A 22,141-nucleotide genomic window follows, 5' to 3' on the forward strand; every position below is an offset into this window, starting at 1 on the left:
TCAGCTGGGCTTTGGTGCCATGGAAGGCACTTCTTGCCAAGGTGTTCCCAACAAGGGACTGTCTCCTGCCTCTCTGATAGTGTTCCTGGGACAGCCTGCCAGCCTCACTGGATCCCTGATCCCTTCTCCTCACTCCCTGCCTTATCTTCAGCAGAAAACACTCCCCCACTCCTTTTTTAAAAAATATTTTATGTATTTATTTGAGAGAGAGAGAGAGAGGGAGAGGAAGAGAGCATAGAGGGAGAGGGAGAAGCAGACTCCCCGCTGAGCAGAGAGCCTGACTTGGGGCTCGATCCCAGGACCCCGGGATCATGACCTCAGTTGAAGGTAGATGCTTAACTGACTGAGCCCCCCAGGCCTCCCCAGAAAACACTTTTCTGTTATCAGAGGCCCACCCCATAATGAGGACTGTATATGCATTATGTTGTTAGGTATATTTATGAAGGAAGATACTAACTCAGGAAAGCCAAGAGCTCTTGCCACTGGTAGCACATAGCTGTGTATCCCTACACTGGTTTGAGAAATCCAACATAATTCCTTCTGCCTTCATCAAACCCTAGTGCTTTCCTTCTGGAAAGAACAACTCAGCCAGCCTAAGAACTAGGTGTAGGGGGATCCCTGGGTGGCTCAGGGGTTTAGCACCTGCCTTTGGCCCAGGGCGCGATCCTGGAGTCCCGGGATCAAGTCCCGCGTCGGGCTCCTGGCATGGAGCCTGCTTCTCCCTCCTCCTGTGTCTCTGCCTATCTCTCTCTCTCTATGGCTATCATAAATAAATAAATCTTAAAAAAAAAAAAGAACTAGGTGTAGATGGGATGGCTTTAGAACTCCTTGTCCACACTGCCCATCCCTAGTTGGATACACCTTTGTTGGTCTTTGAATATCCTGGCTGGGGACAGAAGGCTGATGGAGGACTCATGGCCCCATCAAGCAATTAGAAGACATAGGATCAGATTAGGTTCAGATAGTTGGAAAGCAGCCCAGCTTCTCCTCCAGACTGGGGCAAGACCAGCTGGATCTTTGGGTTTCCTTTCTTTGAAGACTCAGTGCTGCCCTGGACCTGTGAGAACTCTTTGTTACTGTGGCATGTGGGAAAAGTCAGCTAGAGGGCTAGGAGACATCAGGCCTAGGCACACCTAAGGTCTGTGTGAGAATTAGAAAAGGATGCCTGCCCCCTCAGGATGGACTGTTTACCAAAGGGCAACTCTAGGGGTCATTACCTGTAAATTAAATAAACAAAAAAGTGCTTTCTTCTTGGCTGCCATGCCCAGTGCCAGAACTGAGCCTTGGAGTGGGGATAGGAGTTGGATCACATTTCCACTCCCTGCTCAGTGGTTCTGCAGGACCTTAGACCTGTCTGACCGGCCTGACATCGATGAGGGTCCTCTCACCCATTTCCCAAGATCCATATTCCAGAATCTCCAGGCTTTCTAGATGGCATCCATTATTTTCCTTCTAATAGAAGAATCTAGACCAACCTCAGAAAAAACATCCTGTGTTTAATCTTTTCAGTATAAACCAAATTGTGCACCTTGTAGCTTCAGGCCTTGCCTTAGTTTCCACAGGCCTCAGTTTCTCCGTCTTGACAACAGGGACAATAAAAATGACCTTGCGGGACTGACTCAGTGAATGGCCACAATGCTGGTATGTGCCACCACTATGTGGTGGGTCCTCAGCACCACGAGGCCCGTGGCCCTCGGAGGCGTGAGGCCTGCAGGATGCCGCCTGTGCCCACGACTCCTACAAGCTGGGGGGCGAGGGGCCCCGGCCCGCCTCCTGCGGACACCTCAGATGCAGGCGGGCAGGCCGGGGCGGGGAGGGCCGAGCAGCTCTGCACTGCAGCCACCTGCGCCACGGCCCGGGCGGAGGGCGCGCGCTCCCAGGCGCGGGGGGAGCGGCCGGCTGCCGGCGGCGGGAGGCGGCGGGGTCGGCGGGGCACGGACCCAGCGGGCGAGCGGGCGAGCAAGGAGTTAAGCCGGGCCGGAGGCCGCGCGCCTGTCAGACGCGAGCATGTGCAGTCCGCACAGCATCCGTACTATGGGTGAGTGCCGCCGCCGCCGCCGCCGCCGCCGCCGCGGGGCTCGGTTCGGCCCGGGCCGCGGCGGCTGCAGCCCCCCGGGCCCCGCGCCGCGGCGGCGGGCGCCCACACCGGCTGCGGGACGAGGCGCGGCGCGCGGGCGCGGGCGGCGGGGGGAGGCACGGCCGGCAACTCGGCGCGGGGGGAGCCGGAGCTCCGGGCGTGGGGGCGGGGAGCAGGCGGCGCAGGAGAGCGCCCCGAGTCCTGGCGCGGGAGGAGGAGCGGCAGCGAGCCCGGGAGACGGCGCTCCCGGCCGCACCTGCACCCGGCGGCCGGCCGGCCCTGCCCTGCCCTTGCCCGCAGCCTCGGCCGCGCACCGGTAGGTGCCCCGAGGCCGGCGGAGAGGCCTTTTCGCCGCCCGCGGAGGTGGCCGCGCGGGGCGGGCAGCGCCGAGTGCGGCGGGGCCCGAGGATGGTGCGGTGATGGGGACCGCCGGGCTGCCGGGCTGGGGGTGCTGCTGGGTCCCTCTTCCTCTTTGCTTTCGGTTTCGAAGCGGCTGCCCCGGCTGGAGAGCGAGCCGCAGATTAGAAGGTGCGCCCGGGCTTGGATTCCCTGCGGGGGATGGGCGCACAAGGGGGCGTGTTGGGGAAGGGGTGCACATTGGCAACTTTCCCCGCCTGAAACAAAGGGGTGTCGGGGAGATGCGGGGTGGGGGGGGGAAGGGGCCAGCGGGGATCTCCCATCCGGAAGGTTGATATCCCCCTTCCTCCGGGGGGGAGAGCACCTCTGAGGCCGCCTTGGGAGCGCGGAGGGGGGCGCCAGGTTAAGTGGGAGCTAGGGAGCCAGGACCTGGGAGTGAGAAACACAGACCGACCCCCCTGAGTTTGAGGCCCAGGACTTTTCCTGAAGGGGATGGAACCATGCCAAGATGACCCTGCCGCCTTGCATGGAAAACCTGGGTGATGGTAGACTGCACATCTGGGGTGTGTTCTCTCTTCTCCAGCTCAGTGCCTGGGGCCCGGCGGAGGCCCCCCCGGCCACCAGCCACCAGCTCTCCATTTGCCCTCTCCGATTCGCCATCCTCGGTGGGAGATGCAGGGTTGAGATGGGCACCATTATAGCCCTGTTCATGGCAAGGGCAGGGAGACATTGGCCTCTTTCCCAGTGTCTTCGTTTCCCTCTTTCAATGCCTGGTCAGAAGCTGACCCCCTTTCCTTTCTTCCTGGGACTTTCTCCAAGGTTTCCTCGTGGATATGTTTGGTTGCCTCAGGTACAGAGCTTCGAGTAGTAGGTTGTACTGATGCCACTTCAGATTGTCTCTGGAGAAAGAGATCAGGACCCCAGGGAGCTTTGCCAGTGTAACCTTGGGGGCTCTGCTCACAGATTCTCATGTGTTCTCAGCACCTGGTAACAAATGACCTGCTACTCTGACCTTTAGACTGGTTTAGACCACCTGGGTTTCTATCTCTGCTGTAACCGGGAAGAAGGGTAAAGGTTAGGGCTGAAGGGCTTGCCCTGAGGGTAGTATACTGTTTTTCTTTATAGAGAACAAATGGGCCAGGATGCAGGTCGCTGGTGTCTCCAACCCCAAGCTGGCTTGCATGTGACCTCTGGCTTCCATTCTGTGGCAGGACTTCCCATTGCCGTCCTTCCTCTTAAAAAGGACAGCCCTTTGAGAGTTAGGTTTTCCCCTGGTTGCAAGGCAGAACTTCATCTGCTTGCCTGTGGAGACAGAAGGCGCTGAAGGTAGGGGGGAGCTGGACTATTGGGTGACTCGCCTGCCTGCTCCTATGAATGGGCTGCTGATAGAGCGGTCGGGCCATGTTGCTCTGGAGACATGAAGGAGTGGGCTGGGAGGCGGTTTGGCCTTCTACCCCAAGGCTTTTACTTGGGGATCAGAGATGGGTAACTGGGAGACAACAGGTCCTTGGAGGCCAGATAACAAGCTGATGTAATGTTCACTTTGGCCACTCAAAGGCACCGGAGTTAAGGGAGGTTCCAGGACCAGTAAGGGGTAACAGGAGAAAATGAAGTCCCCTGAGCCCTAGATCTGTGACCCTGGAACTTGTGGCTGAAGTCAGGTGCAGGTGCTAGACCAGAGAACACCACCAGCTCACTCGTAGGGTACCTTTCTGCCTCTAAATGGGTAGAGTTGATGATTGCTCAGCAGCTACACTGGGTTTATCCCAAGCTATTTACCCAGAGCTGAGAGTAAGGGTCTGGAGGCCTGAGCTCTCCACCCCCAGTGGTGAGAGAAGGGCTTTTCCATGGACTGTTCCTCAGATGTACTGAGAGTAAGATGGGAAAAGGATACTCCCCCAACTCCCTCTCTTAAAGCAATGAGGCATGAAGTTTTACATTTGTAAAGTGATTTAAGAGCCTTGGGTCCTTGAAGGATGTTAAATGAGTTAGGGAAACTTATACTATGTGTATTTCACTTGTATCAGATTTATATATTGTTTCTAAAGGGAAAGGTGTCATTTTGCAGGAAAGGGCTAAATTACAGCTTTTGTGATAGGGAAAGCTCAGTGTTGGTTTTTAAAAGTGTAGTGTTTAATCAGAAGGCACTTGCTGCAGCACACAGGCTGCAAGTGTTTTTCTGTCTGCCTCAGCTCTACAGATATCTTAGAGCTCCTTCCAAGTAGGGTTTTTTCCCGGTAGACAGTTTGCAGCCTGGACATCAGTGACAGTCCCCTTCCAAGCTCCGAGAAGGGTCTCTGATGATGCTGGGGACTCTGATGTTACGAGACCTGGGTACAGGCAGTAAAGCGAAGCCGTTTGGTCTTATCAGAGGCCCTATCAGATCTGGCTGTCCTTGAGGGAAGGGAAATCTAACCCCCCCCCCTCCCCTCACAGCCTGGTCATTTTCAAATTTGTATCCCTTTCCTTTCCTCCTACCTCTTCCCCTCACCTCCAATTTATAGACAAGAAGATTTGGGTTTTCTTTTTCTTTTCTCTCTCTCCTCTCTCTCTCTTCCCTTTTTTCTTTTATTGCAGGAACATTCCTTTTAAGGTGTGGATGATTTCTGACTTGGCAAACTCTCAGCTCCCTTTGTGGCAACACCTGGCTAAGGAGGGAATGTCAGAAGGGATGTCAGGAAGAAATACAGCCTTTCTGGCCAGGTCTTCCGCTTGCTCTACCACCACCTCGCAGAAATCAGAGGCTTTTTATTTGAAAAGTAAAATGTAAAAAAAAAAAAAAAGAAAGAAAAAGAAAAGTAAAATGTAAGCAGATTGCTGGGGAAAGGCTAGGAGGCAGCATTTTTGGTTATGGTTTCCCTTGAGGTAAACCGAGCCACAGTGAGAGTTACAACAGTGGATGTAGCGTGTGTGAATGTCTGCATGCAGCAGGTGTTCCTTTCCTGAGATTTAACAGTGATTGAGACTCAAATACTAGAGAGTCCCTAATAAAATGAAGATGCGCCCATGGAGTTCAGCTACCCCTGTGTTTGGTTTCAGATGCATATGTGCCTCAGGCTTTGCGCTGTGGGATGCTCCATGCTGTGGTGATTTAAGGAAAAGGAAGTGGCTTTCACCGCTGCAACTCACATCCCTGGATAGAGTGGAAGCTAAATATGTCTGGTCTTGTTCCCAGATAAAAAGAAGGGCTTGAAAAAAAAATTAAATTAAAAAAAAAAAAGAAGGGCTTGCTCCCTTCCCTGTGCTCACACCCATCCTGCAGGTGCGGGCGCCCATTCTCCTCCTCCTGAGGGTCCTCAATATTCACTTTAACATCAATTCTCCTATGTATAAGTTTAGTGGGGTTGAAGTCACAGAGTCGTATTGGTCCTCTGCTCTTTGAAAGGATGGTTCTGCAAGGTAACTTTCTACCCTCCTCTGATGTTGGTGCTTCTGTCTTTGGGGTTGGTCACAGTCCTGTCTGGCAGTGTGAGGAGTAACGAAAGTCATTGCCAGTTTCTGTTTCTGAACAGCCAGCTGCCCATTATCCTTCACTCTGCTGACTCCCCAGCAGAGAGCTTGATATCCTTTCAGGGCTCTTGGCTCTAATGTGACTGGTATTGTAGAAGGGACAGCATCCTTGAAATTAGGGCCAACAGTATACAGACAGGACTTGGGTCTCACATTGCTCCTTCTTGCTGCTCCATCCTTTAGAAGCATACAGTTAAAAGAAAAAATAAGACTAGCGTTGTCAAATCCCAACCTCATGTAGGGAGATCTAATAGATTGGTGTGTGTGGGGGGGGAGCATAATCTGAGAGCATTTTCTGCCATTCCTTTCTATTTCGGAAGCCCCACGTTCAGAATACACTGGATTAGCCATTTCTGACCGCTTCCGCAGTTGGGCTTGAATGATAAATGCTTTCTAGCTGGTTCATTCATTCACTGTTTCCTTTCAGTTTTTAAGAGGCACCCCATCACATGAGTTTCTGGAATGGTCCGTTTCCATCAGAAAGGTCACTCACCCTGAGTTTTCGTTAAGGCCTCGATACCAGCCCTGAGGATCTAGGGATGCCAGCCAAGAAGGAGATTGAAGAGCCACAAAGAGAGGATTCTTTTCTGGACCTCTGAGGGGTGATTCATGCTTCAAGATAAAATGTGCTTCCTGGGCTCCATGGTTTCAGTGCTGGCATGGTCGGTGGAAGGGCAGGCCCTGGTGCAGCCAGAAGCCCACCTTATAGACAATAATCACTGTACTTTTTTGGAGCAATGGTGGGGACCTATTTTTAGCCTACTGCCGAACCCTACTTTTTTTTTTTTATAGCCATCCTTGGCCAGATCCCATTGTAGTCTGTAGGTTCCCCCTCCTTCTCATTCCCAGTCCAAGAAGCCTTTGGAAAGCCATGAATAAGGCAGCCAGGGCACTGGTCTTACTTTCAGCTTCTTCTTAAAACAAATGTGGATGAGAAATATTGTCAGCACTGGGTGACACAAGGAGCAGCTCCAGATTTTTGTTTCATGACTGTTTTTGTCTGTGATGAACAAGGGGATGACTTTCTTACACTGACTTATTGGGTGCCTTAGAGCTTTCATACAGCCTACACAGTTTCTAGCACATGGTGAGTACTCGTTAAATCATCAGCTGTGGTACTTGGATGTGATCAGATACTCAGATTTCTAGGTCATTGGGCATCGTTTCTGCAGGAGCCGATGGTTGGCAAAGGCCTCCAGAATCAGGAAATCTTGGATCCTCCCTGATTCACTTGTGTGACCTTGGACAGCTGATTTCAGCCCTCTGAGCCTTAATTCCACAAATGGAGCTTTGGCTGGCTTCAGTGATCATAACAATGATAACAGTGACAGCCGCCATTTATTAAAGACTTCCTGTATGCCAGGCATTGGGCTAAGCACTTGACATACGTTCTCTTTCTCTCACAGCAATGAGATAGCTGCTATTAATTATCCCCATTTTAAAGCTGGAAAAACTGAGGTTCTGAAAGATAAGGTGATTGCATATGTCGCACGGCTAGCAAGTGTCCAACCTGAGATTTGAACTGAGATCTGTCTGATTCGGCTGTGTTCTATAACCTTGGGCCAGGGGATGGAACAGATGTTGAGGAGAAGGTAAACGTGGAGATAGTGTTAGTAAGATATAAGAAAGAGAAAGAGAGCTGATGTGGATGAAACATGGCTAGTTAAGAGGAGATGGAAGTACAGATTCTTATTTGGAAAACAACATCCCAATGAATGTTCGGGAAGGAGAGAGAGGTTGGTACCCTGCACTGAGGAAGTAGACCAGATGGCCTGGGAGTTACTATAAGGGGAACAGACTTTCTGCTTGGCATAGGAATGTATCTCATAAACCCCATTTCATTTTGATGCCAAAATTTTTCTCTCACTGAACAGACTCTCTGGGCAGCACTTTTCTTTCTGTCACTCTACTGCCACTAGTCATAATGGCTTATCTTTGCAGATTCTTGACTCTACACCTCATCCTCCAACCTAGTTTCTGCTCATTATTATAGTCCAGGTGTAGAGACCTGATTCTGACTCTGGGGTCCCAGGAACGCTCTGCAAAGGGTACCAAGCATTGGACTATCCTTTTCTTCTGAGAAAGTATTTGTGGCCACTGAATACTGCCTTCAAAGTGACCAGCTAGTTCATTGAGATGATTCTCATAATTTTCATCCTTATTTTTCCCAGGCAAGTTAACTCTAAGGCACTTCTGCCATTTTGAGGTGTTTGTGGAAGATGAATGAAGGTTGAGGTGGTGGCCTGGGGAGGTAAGCCGACCCTGCTTTGAGAGTTAGTGTGATGGGTATAATGGAGCATCATTCTAGGGGAGCTGTGAGATTTGGGTTCCCTCAGCTCAGTGACTCTGGCCATGTGACATGAGTGCTTTGGCCTTTCATTTCCTTATATGTAAGATGAGAACATTGAAAGAGAGGTTCTGTAATATCTCCTCTAGCAATAATGCTGGCTGACCTAGCAGAGTCTGGATGATTTGGTCCTTTCTCAGGGAATAATTGAGCTGGTCTAGAATTATAGGAAGTCAGAGCTGGGAGGACAGAGGTAGGGTTGAAGGGGAAAGAAGCCAAACTGGGAATTAAGGACAAAGTCAGAGTGGCAGTAAGTCCCTTCTTGTGAAGGGGAACAGGATCAGGCCATTCCTCCTTTGTTTAAGTGAGGCAGCTGAGAGGTGGCATCTGTTTACCTTGTAAGCACCATCTCCTAACTGGCGAGGAGCATCCCTTGTACATTGTCTTAAAACTTAAACTTCACTTCCTTCATCCTCCAACTGTCCCCAAATGAAGGCAGCAGGTAAGTTGTTTATTGGTTTATGTTTTACATTCTGCACTTGGATTTAGCAGACTCCAGGGCTTGGTTTAACCCAGTTTTCAACCCCACCCCACCCACCCCACCCACCCAGGGCTCCAGGACCTGGGGACTTTGGCTGATACTTTCCTGAAGGCCAGTGTTAATGAGAACATGCCTCCTCTTGCTGCCCTCACTCCCCCGGGGAGGCTCAACGTAGGAACTCAGGGAGGTACAGCTTTTCTGTTCATGGGATTGGGACATCTCAGTTTCTCTTCGAACAAAGCGATTTGCCCAAGGACCCCTGGATTCTGCTGTCTGTCAGTACATCATTGATTTTCATTCCATTGTATTCAAGGTTGAGGAGCAAGTGAATTCCCACTGAATCCACCAAACCAATCTTTTCTGGCACTTCCTGCCTTACTTTTCCTTTTAGTCCTTCTTGCCCTTAAATCAGTGATTTCCAGGGGTGGTTACCAAACCACTGGGGGTATGAGAGATGATTTTAGTTAGCATGGGGACAAAACATTTCATTGTAGTAGCTACATTTCTAATAAGTATAAAGAAACAAGACTCATTGGGTTGCACTCATAAAGTGATTTAATTTTGTCATCCACTATCCCCTTATACTTATTCAGTGGGATTCATTCTTTCCCTGCCCTGGGATGAAAAGCAGGCCCCATAACTGTTTGGGTGATTCTTAGGTAGTAGAAGGTCCTGTAGTCTCTTTAAGTCACAAAACATAGTCTCAATTCAGTAGTTGATCTGTCCTTCGTCACTGGACTGGGAGGGACAGGAAACGGCTTACTTGGCCAGCGCTGTTGTCTGCAGGTTTCCAGCTTCCTGGGCCTAGCAGGTATTTGATGCTGATTCTCTCTTGTGGCCATGTTCATGGCTTTCTCAGAGACTCCTCCCCTACCAGTTGCTTGGGATCATTCACTTCCAATTGTCTTGAGAAGAGCAAATTATCCTCTACTTTAGATCATTGTTCTTTCATCAGCCCCTAAAACCCAGTGATTTACCTCTAGTCTCTTCCAGCTAAGGCCCTGCAGTCTGTCTGAGTGGCCCTCTTGGACGAGACCTGTTCTGGTCTCCTGCCAGCCTTCTCTTGCATGTGGCCCCATTAGCCAGAGGAAACAATCATGCGTCCTTTGGTGCAGTGAACCTGGGAACGCAGGCTGACCCTGCAACTCAGCCGTCTGCCTTGGCTCCTTTGATAGCAGATGGCCAGTCTGTGTCTCCCACCTTGGGTGCCTCAGGTGGGGGGCAGATGCTGGTCCTGTGCCAGTCAGATGCCAGTCAGATGTCCTCCCAGCTGCAGGGTCAGACATCAAGTTTCCAGAGCCAACCCCTTGAAGCCCCTCTCACCGGCTTGGCAGTGTCAGACCTGTTATCTTCAGTGCCTTAGTTAGGACTTTTGATTTAACCTCCAGATAAATGTTTATCAAAACCATAACTGTCACAAGAAGCTCCTGATGTCATGAATACTATTGCTCAGGATAAGGCTACAGTATATATTTAACTAAAAACTTCAGTGTAAAGGTTAACAATGGCTAACACTTAGCTGAGTACTCATAATGCCAGGTACTGTTTTCAATCCCATAAACATGCTCTTCCATTTAACCCTCATGGGGGAGATACTTTTATGACTTCCATCCTACAAAGGAGTAAACTGAGCAAAAAGAGGTTGAGCAGCTTGTTCAAGGTCATACAGTTGGCATCAGAGCCCGGATTCTGATGGAAAGAATCTGAGCCCAGAGCATGCTCTTTTAACCCACTCCACACTGTCTCTGTCCACAAGGGTGGTGGGTGGCTGTAAGTCATCAGGTGGAAAGCAGGTGGTTGGCAAATGCTGCCTTAAGGACGTAACTGTAGGATCTTCAGGCTGGCGTTCAAGCTCTCCATGCATTGGCTTTCTGTGGTTCCTTCTGTGCCCTTTCAGGAGCCTCATCCCCTTGTCTGATGATCCTGCAAGGCACACTCCCTGCCGCATATATTGTTTCTCTGCCCAGAGGGCCCTCCTCTGCTTTTCTGCCTCCCCAGTTGAAAGTCCTTTTTCAATGTCAGACCTCATCTTTGCTGTAAAGGTGTTTTTGAACAAAACCTCTTGGGCTGGGATCTCCTACTCCTCCTAGAATTTCGTTACTATGTTGGCGATTATTATGTGCTTTTCTGCAGAGAGCAGTGAAGGGCTGTTAGCAAACCCAGATTTTGATCTATGCGATTAACTGCCTGTTTGCTAACTTATGCAAGATCGGAGACCCCTCCAAACCTTAGTTTCAATATTTTTTTCCTCCAAGTTTTTACTTAAATGCCCATTAGTGAACATACAGTGTAATATTAGTTTCAGGTGTGAATTAGTGACTTATCGCTTACATGCGACACCCAGCACTCATCACCCATTTACCCTTCCCCCTGCCTCTCCTCCAGTAACGATTTCAACATTTATTTCAACGTTTAGAAAGCATGAGTGAGGATTAGCTCCCTTCAGTTTTCAGTATACCAGGATTTATGTTTATCTTCTTGTCTCCACTAATGTCTAAGCTCTTGAGGGCTGGAACTTGTGTCTTGCCCATCTTCTGCCTCCCAGGAAGGGAGGTTCTGCACAAGGTTTTTACACACAAGATGGATTGACTGTTAGTTGGCTGACTGGTCGGAAATGCCGCTATGAGTCTGCCCTGAACTTGACTAACTTTTACAAATCACTTTTTTCTGGGTGATCACTAGTGAGGGCTTTGCATTTTTCCTTTCCACATAAGTTTTTTTTTAAAGATTATATTTATTTATTCATGAGACACACACACACACACAGAGAGAGAGAGAGAGAGAGAGAGAGAGAGGAGAGGCAGGTACGTAGTTCAGAGGGAAAGCAGGCGCCTCACAGGGAGCCCGATGTGGGACTCGATCCCCAGACACTAGGATCACGCCCTGAGCTGCCTAAGGCAGAGGCTCAACTGCTGAGCCACCCAGGTGTCCCAAGTTTTAACAAAAGTTTAGGTCCAATCTGCTAGCCTTTTATCTTTGAGAGATCTAATGTAATGCTGTTAAGGCCCACACACCTTTATCTGCAATTTCAAAATCCAAAACATTCTACAACCAAAAATTTTTCTTTAACTCACGTAATGACAAAACCTAATCCAGACTTAGCTGCTATGCAGAGTGTGACTATTCATAGGTCTGACTGCAGAAATGTTAATGTGTTAAATTGAGTGTGCTGCCTCAGACCCTGCTGGGGGGGATTATGTAATCTACGGGATGTGTTCTGCATCACCTCTTAAAAAATTTAAGAAATTCTGAATTTGGGAAAGGGATTTTGGTGTTGGGTTGTATTTGTCTACAGAGGTGCCATTGGCATTGCAAGTGGGACTAGCCTTTATTAAGCAGGATGCATCTAATATCAGAGAACCTCACATTGCCCTTGCCTCATTGGCCTTGCCCTAATCCCAGCTCTGATTGCAACATGACAGCTCATGCCTTCGTGTACCAATTTGATTTTTTAGAAATATTGCATTACGAGATTGTTTATCTTGATTTGTGGCGCCTCCTTAAAGTTTGTGCCGCTCCTGCCTCACCTTCCTTACCTAGCCCCAGCCTTGCATGACTCCTGAACCAATAAGGCTTTCCTCTTCCCACTTCCCTGTTTCTGGGATGAACTGGTGTGTCCTCAGAGTGGGAGCTACCTGCTGGATATTCTGCAGTTCAGTTCAACGCGTGGGGCCCTGTTGGCTCCTTGGCTGAATCAGCTCTGCTGATAACCCCACAGCTGCTTTGATCTGACATTTTATTTTATTTAAGATTTTTTTCTTTTTTTTATTTAAGATTTTATTTATATATTCATGAGACACACACACAAACACACACACACACACACACAGAGGCAGAGACACAGGCAGAGGGAGAAGCAGGCTCCATGCAGGGACATGGGACTTGATCCCTGGACCCCAGGATCACACCCTGGGTTGAAGGCGGCGCTAAACCGCTGAGCCACCTGGGCTGCCCTGCCTGACATTTTAAAATTAAAAAAATATATATGTATGTACAGATGCTCCTGGGAAAACATGAAAACAATAGAAAAATGTGTGATAATAGAATCTAAAGTGTACACCTAGTGGAGGTCCTCTGAGATCATTTCTCTATCCCTATTCCTGTCTGTGATTCCTCACGATATAGCATTTTCCATAAATATCCGTAAGCATCCTCTTACATACTGTTTACTCATCTTCTCATCCACTAAGAAGATATTCCCCAGACCAAGCTTGGCACCTATTTCTTTGACTTCTTCTAAACACAACTTTGCCTCCAGACATTGGACCGTTTATCATTTCCCTGATCCCTATGGATGACATGAGGTCTTTTACCTATCATCATTATGCTGGAAAATGCTGAGATATAGTATAATTTAAATTAATCTTGGAGATGAAATTTCCCAAAGGTGTCCAATTTAATAGTTTTCTTACACCTCATAGGTTGAACCACATTGTCTGTACACCCATCATTCAGGAGCCTCATGCTGATATCCATAACAGACCACTGAATTTCTTCCATGGGATTGATCTTTTGAAGCCCTCCTAATCCTGTTCACCCCTTGATTCCCCTTGGCACTGCAATTTCTCTTGATTCTAGGGGTACATGATCTGGAATGGTGCCCCCTTTTTACCTATTTGTAATGCCTCCTGATTATGCTGAATAAAATTCCTAAGTAATATGACCTACATATGTACATGTTTCAAAAAATCAATATAATGCCCTAACTGTAACATAAAATAGAAAGGAAAGGTTACTTATAATACAATATCGTGTGTTCTAGTATGTAATTGCTTGGGCATGACTACACAGAAAACAGAAGGAAGAAGTCAGATGCTTGAACCTGTACATAGAATCACTGAGAACACGAAAGTCACAAATACCCACAGGATACAGGTGTGTGTGTGGGGGTGACTCCGATACCAGGAGAGCACTGCTGAGTTTGACGTAATTATCCCAGATGATCAACCACTCTTGGTAAAGTTCCAAAGGATATGAAATATAGTATCCCCTCGAATTACACTATGAAGGTATTCCCAGACAATTCAATATATGTTAAAACCATGCAAAATGTTCTGTGATTATTTCAGAAAGGGAGTTTGGTTCTAGATGTAGATGATTATTAAATGGGCTTTTCACTTCTGTGAATATCCAGTGGGGTGTTCTAACATCATGTGGGAGAATTTGTTTGTGGACCATGGTGGGAATTCCAGGTCCTCACCTCTGAGTACCTATAAGCACTCCCATCTACCATGGTGCTGACAGAGGGTCCCTCCAACCCTAGGGTGGCCCCATTGAGAACTACTAGTCTGGAATCCTGGAAGTAGGACCAGGACCAGGACCAGGAACCGGAGACCTATCTGTGTTCCAAGTCTGGGCTATAGTACCTTACTACTTGCATGACCTTAACTTCAGATGCCTGGCTCTCTGTGAAGGGGGTTATGATGTCGCATGTGTCCTGCTGGCATTTGGGATTGTCGCTCACTGTGCTCTTCACCACAGCCAGAGCATCCATGTGTACCCCACAACATATTTCCTATCTATAAGTGTTCCCTTGCTGTGGCTTTTTTCTTAGCATTTAAACCTCCTTAGGTCTCTCTATCTAGGAAAGAGGGAAGATGGCAGGGAGAAAGGACACCCCCTCATTGCTGCTTCTCTAGCAGCAGCTTTTCTATCTCCATCCCTTCACAGGCAAACTTCTCAAAAGAGTCATCTTCACGGGTCATCAGGACACACTGTCTCAATCACCTCTTGTGGGGGCTCCTCCTTACTGAATGGCCCCCAGTGACCTCTGTGCTAAGTCTCTCCAGCCCCTATCTTTTTTTTTTAATATTTCATTTATTTTAGAGAGAGAGAACAGAGAGCACAAGCAGGGAGTTGGAGGGAAGAGAGGCAGAGGGAGAAGCAGACTCCCCACCAAGTGGGGAGACCGATGCAGGACTAGATCCCGGGACCCTAAGATTGTGACCTGAGCCGAGGGCAGATGCTTAACTGACTGAGCCACCCAGGTGCCCCCTCCAGCCCCTATGTGACTTGCCTCTGCAGTTGACCATGACCCCTGACACTCCCTAGCCCCCTCCTCGCTGATGGGATCCTTTCCTGGGAGTCCTCCTGCCTTCTTGGCCCTTTCTCAATGCCCTGTCCTCAGCCAGCCCCGATACCACCCCCCCTCCCCTTCTCCCCAGCAGGTTCCTCTCTTTAATGCTTTATCCACCTGGTGGCCCAGACCTCCCTCCGGCCAGAGTCTGTGAGCAGCTCAGACTTGGAGCATCTGAAAGGCAGCTTGTAGTGGGTTGTCTCTTCCCCTGTCCCTGTATCCTCTTCTCTCAGAGAATGACATGCTGTTGCCCAAGTCAGAAGTCTGAATGTCACCCTTGAATCCTCCCTCCCTCTGACCCCCTCCCCAGAAAGCCCTGCCAAGTCCTGTCAGTCCTGCTTGCTTTATTTATTTTTGTGAGAGACAGAATGCAAGGTGGGCGAGGAGTGGGAGAGGGAGAAAAGAAGCTTAAGTAGGCTGGTTGCATGCTCAGTGAGGAGCCCGATGCAGGGCTCTATCTCATCACCCTGAGGTCATGACCTGAGCCAAGAAATCAAGAGTTGGACGTTTAACCACCTGAGCCACCCAGGCGCCCCTAGTCCTGCTTTCTTAATAGCTCTTGAGTCTTCACTAATTTTTTTTAAAGATTTATTTATTTATTCATGAAAGACCCAGATTGAGAGGAGAGGCAGAGACATAGGCAGAGGGAGAAGCAGGCTCCTCGCAGGGAGCCCGATGCGGGACTTGATCCCGGGTCCGGGGATCACGACCTGAGCCAAAGGCAGGCGCCCAACCGCTGAGCCACCCAGGGGTCCCTAGTCTTCACTAATTTGAGTTGCCTGCTTGACTCTTGTCAGCATTCAGGACTGCAACCTATACTTACTGTTTGGGCTGGTTTAAGATCTTTAGAGGCCATCAGAACTGATGCGTTTATGGTCCTATAAATAATTAAACATAAATTAATGTAATTCTAAGTTACAAGATAGAGTCATGTTTTCAGAAACAGCAAAATTTATTGGTTCCCTGAAGCCACAAGGGCTTCTTTCTGACTCTAATTTTCTCTCCTTTTAAATAATTTTCTTTGGTGCCCCATCATGGCCAGAACCCTAAGCATCTATGTACAGGCTGGTTGGGCAATCCAGGGCCACAGAGAATGGCAGCTTCCTGTGGTCCAGGTGGAGCCTTTGCCTCTATGGGCTTTGCATGTTCCTGGTGGCACAACATAGATTCTGAGTAATTGGCTATTGAAGATGAGAATGAATTCATGAATAATGAGATGAACTTAAAAGGGCTCATTTGAGTGAAAAGCACTGTGAGAGGGTACGTTACTATTGCTACTCGTTTTCTGGTGTTTGATGTTACAGTAGAATTTCCAAAATTTTGTATTTCCAGTGTTTTAAAAACAACCGCCCCACTCTTGTGCTTCAGCTTTCATACTCTAGCCTCCTTAGCACTGAGTAGTCTGCACATAAAAGATGCATATGAGGACTTCTGAATTAATAAATGAATTTGTACAATCAATGCTTGATTCCCTGTAGCCCACAGGGAGGCTGCTTAAAGAGATTGTGTCAACTGTGTGTTGTGACCACACCCAACGGCAACAGGCAGGGCACCTGGGGAGGGAGGCTGTACCCAGGGTGTTTGTGGTAGGAGTGAAGTTTACTTCATAGTCAGGTGGTGGTGAGGGCATTGGGGGGTGGGAAATGGGGTGCACACCCTAGGAAGTCTGCATATCTCCAAAGGGAGGAATAGGGCCTAAAGGCCTGAAGTCAAGCTGTATGAATAGGACTAGCTACAAAATTTGGCGGGGGTGGGGGGGGATATATCATATAACACCTAGGAGGCTGTGGCTTAACAAATATAACCTGACTAGTTCTGATGGGCTTGAGGACAAAAGAGATCTCAAAATATCTCCAGAAAATATTAACTACATATAATAAGAATACACCCAAAAGGTTAATCAGTCTTATTCTCTGGTATTAATAGGGAGGCCTCCTAGAAGATTGCTGATCATGGGGAGAGGAAAGAGTAACCTGATGGAGACCTAAGAACAGGGGAGGTCAAAACTGGGAAAGGAAATATGTCCACGTGTATTATTTTGGCAAAGCTAGAATTTTTTTGTGCTCAATACAGATGTGTGATGACCAGTGTCCTCCCTGGATTCACCCTCTATGTCTGCTGCACCCCTGCCCCACACCCTGCCTGGTGGAAGGGGCCCCTCTGGTTGTTGTTTTTTCCTCCAAACTTTTTATTTGGAAGTCATTTCAGACTTACAGAAAAGTTGCAGAATACTATTACAGAATAGTACAAAACACCCATATACTCTATCCAGATTCAGTCTTTTTGACATTTGGCCCCATTTATGTTCTCTCTCTCTCTCTCTCAAGTTTTTTCTGGACTGTTTAAGAGAAAGTTGCCTACATCATGGCCCTTTATTTGTAAACCTTTCAGTGAGGATTTTCTAAGGATAAGAATGTCGTTTTATATAACTTTCAGCAAATTGAACATTGAGACGATACTTTAACCTGCTAGCAGTATTCCAATTTCGTTAAATGACTTAATAATGTCCTTTATGGCTCCACCCTCTGACTTCCCCATGATCCCTGCCAGTACACCATCTGGTCTGGAATCCCATACTGCATTTAGTTGTCGTGTCCCTTTCATCCCCTTGCCATCTAGAATGATTCCTGAGCCTGTCTTTGTCTTTTAGGACATTGACATTTTTGAGGAATATAGCCTTCTCCTCCCCCTTTAAAAAAAAAAGGAGTATTTTTCCCTTTGGATTTGGTCTGACGTTGCCTCATGTTCAGACTCTGGGTTACACAATCCTGACTGGGATTTCCGTGAGTGGTGTTGTGTCCTTTTCAGCATATTACAACCTGAGGCGCTGGGTGGACATTCGCCCCTTACATGTGATGTTACATTTGAGCTGTTGGCCAAGGTGTTATCCAATTCCTTCACTGTGTGTTTATTCATTTTTCCTCGCTACTAGTAAGCACTCTGTGGGGAGACACCCTAAGACCTCATGAATATCCTGCTCATCAACATTTTGCTTCTAGATTTACCAGCCAGACCCTCTGGGTTTTCAGGTATTTCTGGATCCTATGCAAGCAGTAGGAGTTTAAAGGTGTCTGGGACCAGACCAAGTGGCCCAATTACGGCCTCGCCCAGGTGTCCAGGTGCCTGGGGCCCAGCCCGGTGAGTAAGTGCATTTCCATAATAATCTGCCTCTTTTACTCCCACCAGGAGGAGCAGCTCCTTCCTCATTCACTTAACTGACATAAGCAAGCGGATTCTTGCAAAAACTTCTCTGCTTTACTTGGACACAGTGGGGCATAAAAAGCAGGCTCATGCCCTCTTGGTATCGTTAAGGAGCCTACGATAGAGTCGGGATACCAAACTTGGACCCACTGAAAGGTAAAGGGCAGATAAGTTGTCAACGCTGTGACCCCACCGGGCAGTTCAACCAGAGCTGTTCCATGTCCCTGGAGAATCAGGTGCCCTTAGGAGTTTGGGGAAGAGGGATGAGTGAGTTAAGGGGAATGCAGCGACCTTTCTTTGATGAGGGTCGTCTTTGGGCACCCAAGAACAGGCAAATATGGGTAAACGGAGGAGGGATGAGGGCACTCCAGGAGGGGAGCTGTGTGCACAGAAGTGGGGGGATGGGGTGTGGGTGGTGTGATTCCAGTGTGAGGTGTGATGAATTACCAGCCGGCCTGCGTAGGGCCAAGAGTTGACACAGTAGGCAGGACCTACTCTGTAACCAAATCTTACTGAGCCCCTACCTCATGCCAGGCATTTTAAAAGGGAGCTTTTCCAGCTCTCAAAATAATACATATTCAGTATAGGAAGTTTAGAAAAACAGACATATAAAAAGAAAAATTCTAATGAGATTATTCTTTCATCCAGAGATAACTGGTTCACTGTGGTGTATTTCCTTCACTTGTTAGGTCTTTAACATTCCTCTGATATCAGACTTGTTTTGGTTCATGGATCCAGTAGCCCTTCTGATCCTTCAGAGGATAGTAATTGTATTTTTAAAAATGTTTCATTCTGTCGACTTTATTTATTTTGTTTTCTACCTATAACTTCTGTTCTCAAATTCAGTGCTGCTTTGGTGGTTTTGGTTTTTGTCAAATATTTGGTGAGTCTTGGTCATGTGTTCCTCTCTTTGTATTGTGAGGTTTTTTCTTTTTTTTTTTCTTTTAAAGATTTTATTTACTTATTCATGAGAGAGGCAGAGACACAGGCAGAGGGGGAGCCTGACGTAGGACTCGATCCCGGGTCTCCAGGACCAGGCCCTGGGCTGAAGGCAGCGCTAAACCGCTGAACCACCCAGGCTGCCCTGTATTGTGAGGTTTTTCAATCACGGCTCTGTGAACCCCAATTCTGTGCCAATCTCCGGTTGTGGACAGGGGAGTGGGATGTGCCTACTAGGGACTGCTGTCTAGATGTCACCTCTGCCTCCCTGCCCCAGTGTCCAGGGTACAGCATGGGTGGGAGGGTGAGTAGGGGCCCACTTGCCCGGCTGCTCCAGATCCAATCACTAACCACTCCGGGCTTCTCGTGGCTGCACCCCCACCCCAGCCCAACGTCCTGGCATAGAACCCTCAGCTACACTTGCTTGGGTTCAGATGCTAACCCGGCACTTATTAGTACTATGACTTTGGGAAAGCTGTGTAACTCTGGGTCTTATAAAGTGAGGCTAATAGTCTGTATGTCAAGGATTTTTGTGAAGGTTACATGAAACCATGCATGTAAAGTTCTTAGACTAGTGTCTGTCATGGATATGTGCTGTATGAGTGCCGGTTACTGTTCTTATTGTTATTACTTATTTTCATGGTTTTACTTTGGGCGGGTTGTGATTTCTCTACCAGTTTCTTCCCTTTTACTTTCCATCTGCAGGGATCCCATATCATTCCTTCTTGTTTTCTGATGCTGTAATGGATTTATTCTTCCTAGAAAAAGTCTCTTTCATCATGTTCTTGGGCCTTGGGGGAGACAGGCACATGCCCTGGCCTTGCTGTCTTGATACAGTCATGCGTTTACTTCAAGTGCTCTTTCTCTGAGGATATGCGATTGTATTATTGTTACCCATAATACATACTTCCGGGCATCTGGGCCAGGGCAGGACTCGCCACCAGGTCTGGGTTACCAGATGCTGACTCTGGCCTGTGCAGGACCAGGAGGGGATGACTTCTCAGCCTTCTTCAAGCTAGTTTGAGGCTGTTCTAATGAACGTAATGGCTCCTCTGTTTCCTTTGTCAAAAGGAATGTTAATTATTTTCAGCAGTCTAATTACGTGGCTAATGAGAGACTGACTGCGATAACATCCCTTTAATTACTCTTGCCTAACTGCTGTTTGGAGCCATTATTTTGAAAGTGTTGCAAGACTTGGTGCTTTCACAGTAGATGGAGCTGTCCAGCGAGAGCCTGAGTGAGGGGTTGGGGCTGCTGAGCTCAAGCTCAAGGTGGAAGTGCCTGGCTGCCTTCAGTGCCCAGCCAGGTGGTTGAGGGCCTTCCCTCTGGGCCATTATTTAAGTGAAGGGCATTTGGATTGGGTCCTATGTTGAGCAGACCAGATGGAGACTGTCACAGCTCCTTCAGAGCACCTCATTCCCTCACCTTTCAGGCTCTGCTTGGCCAGGCCGCCTCACTCAGGGAGGACCTGCACCTTGCCACTTCGTCTATTCAGCACTTGGATATTGAGTCCTATTGAGTCCCTACTGTATGTTTTATCCAGGACATGGGGATGCAAAGATAAGGAACTCATGGTTTGTATAGCCTTCTAGAACAAAATTTTATCATGCCCTTCCCTTCTTTGCCCAGGAGAAATGCCTTATGTCTGTGTTCTGACACCTACCACCTTCTCAGATTTGTCTTCTGTATTTGGCTTTCCTGTGGTTTTGCTGTGATGTCTTTCAGTAATGGGGCCTTCATGGGCAGACCCTTGGAGGCAGCTCTTCCAAGCCCCTGGGTGGACTTGAGTAGGCTGGGAGGGGAGGCTCACATAAGACTTCCACCATGAGAACCCATTGCCAACTGTAGGTGGCTCATTGCCCTGGGTAAATGAAGTCCCCTACATCTCCATCTCTCATGACTGGTGTAAGAGAAAAAAGTGCTGGTGAAAACTCTTGGCCCTCCCATTTTCTAGTTGTCATTTAACTTCTTTTGAGCTTTGCTTGCCTCCTGAGGAAATCCAAGTTAATGTCTGCCTCACAGACTTGTGGAGGGGGATAGATGTGATGGCCTGTGTGGAAGCTGCCTGGCTTACAAGAGGTATCTAATAAATGGTCTGGACTTTTTAAATAACTCCAGGCAGCACCCCTAAACTGAGTTATGGCCAAAGACCCAGTGCTGACCTCATTCACCATGAGCCCTCTCTTGGCTCTTGGATAAAAGTCACTGTTCAGGCACTGGACAGAGACTTTCATGGAACAAGGGTTCATGGTTCCCCTGGGCTCCATCTCACCATGGTTAACTAGGCCTGAGCCTGAGGAAGAGAAGAAGGGCAGGGGGTGTCCATTCAGAAGAAAAGGATTTTCAAGAGCAAGAAAATGTAGCTGAATTTTAGGTCTGTGTGTTTGGCAGCCTTCTGGTTACCCTGGGTAAGCTCTAAAGTAGTGCAATTCAATAGAATTTTATTTGATGATGGAAATGCTTTGTATCTGCACTGTCCAGTATGGTAGACACTGCCACATGTCGCTACTGAACACTTGAAATCCCTCCATACAAAGAAGGATGGAATTTTTTAAATTTTAATTTTATTTAAATTTAGCATGGAGCACAGCATGACCCAACACAGGGTCCAGCATGGAGCCCAACACATGGGCAAAACTCATGACCCTGAGATCAAGACCTGAGCTGAGATCAAGTTGGATGCTTAGCTAAGTCACCAGGCACCCCTAAAATTGAAATTTAAATAGCCACATGTAGCTAGTGTCTATCAAATTGGACAGTGCTGTTCTGTAATTTGTAGAAAAACAAGGTAGGTGTGTATTAGTTCTTGGCTTAGACTTTTCCTCCAGGGTTTTCTAGTTTTCACATGTCCTCTTCCTAGAAGATTGTCAAGGTTGTTAGGTTGCTGGCAAGGGTCACATGAATCAAGGAGAAATAACAAAGTCTGAGCAGTGTCCGGAAGGGAGACTTGGAGCCTCCAAAGCTATATATGTCCTGCTGAGGTGGACAAACCTTGCAAGGCATCCGACTTCTCTTATTCTCAGCTCTGACCCTCACTGTCTGCAAGAGCAGAGCCACTGGTGTGCATGGCAACAGTGGTGGGCAGGTGGTGCTCAGGTATGTGATTCTTATGCCAAAGAGGTATGTTCCAAATGGGGGGCAATCACATGTGTT

At 48.0% G+C, this 22,141-nt stretch overlaps 1 protein-coding gene across 10 annotated transcripts in view; it reads left to right on the plus strand.

The window, feature by feature from the left end:
* Positions 1-1,918: 1,918 nt before the first annotated feature.
* TMEM229B (transmembrane protein 229B) overlaps positions 1,919-22,141 on the plus strand; it is a 40,669-nt gene continuing 20,446 nt past the window's right edge. For 3 of the 10 annotated variants that reach the window (XM_055303816.1, XM_055303812.1, XM_055303817.1), the window contains exons 1-2: positions 2,290-2,605; positions 18,035-18,205. The gene's annotated coding sequence lies outside the window, so the exon portion shown is untranslated. Of the gene's footprint in view, positions 2,039-2,256; positions 2,606-18,034; positions 18,206-22,141 lie in introns of those variants that run through there. The other 7 variants (XM_055303820.1, XM_055303822.1, XM_055303821.1 and 4 more) reach the window with 5 other exon arrangements.

This window comes from Nyctereutes procyonoides, unplaced genomic scaffold, assembly GCF_905146905.1.
Source record: "Nyctereutes procyonoides isolate TBG_1078 unplaced genomic scaffold, NYPRO_anot_genome, whole genome shotgun sequence".
Taxonomy (NCBI): domain Eukaryota; kingdom Metazoa; phylum Chordata; class Mammalia; order Carnivora; family Canidae; genus Nyctereutes; species Nyctereutes procyonoides.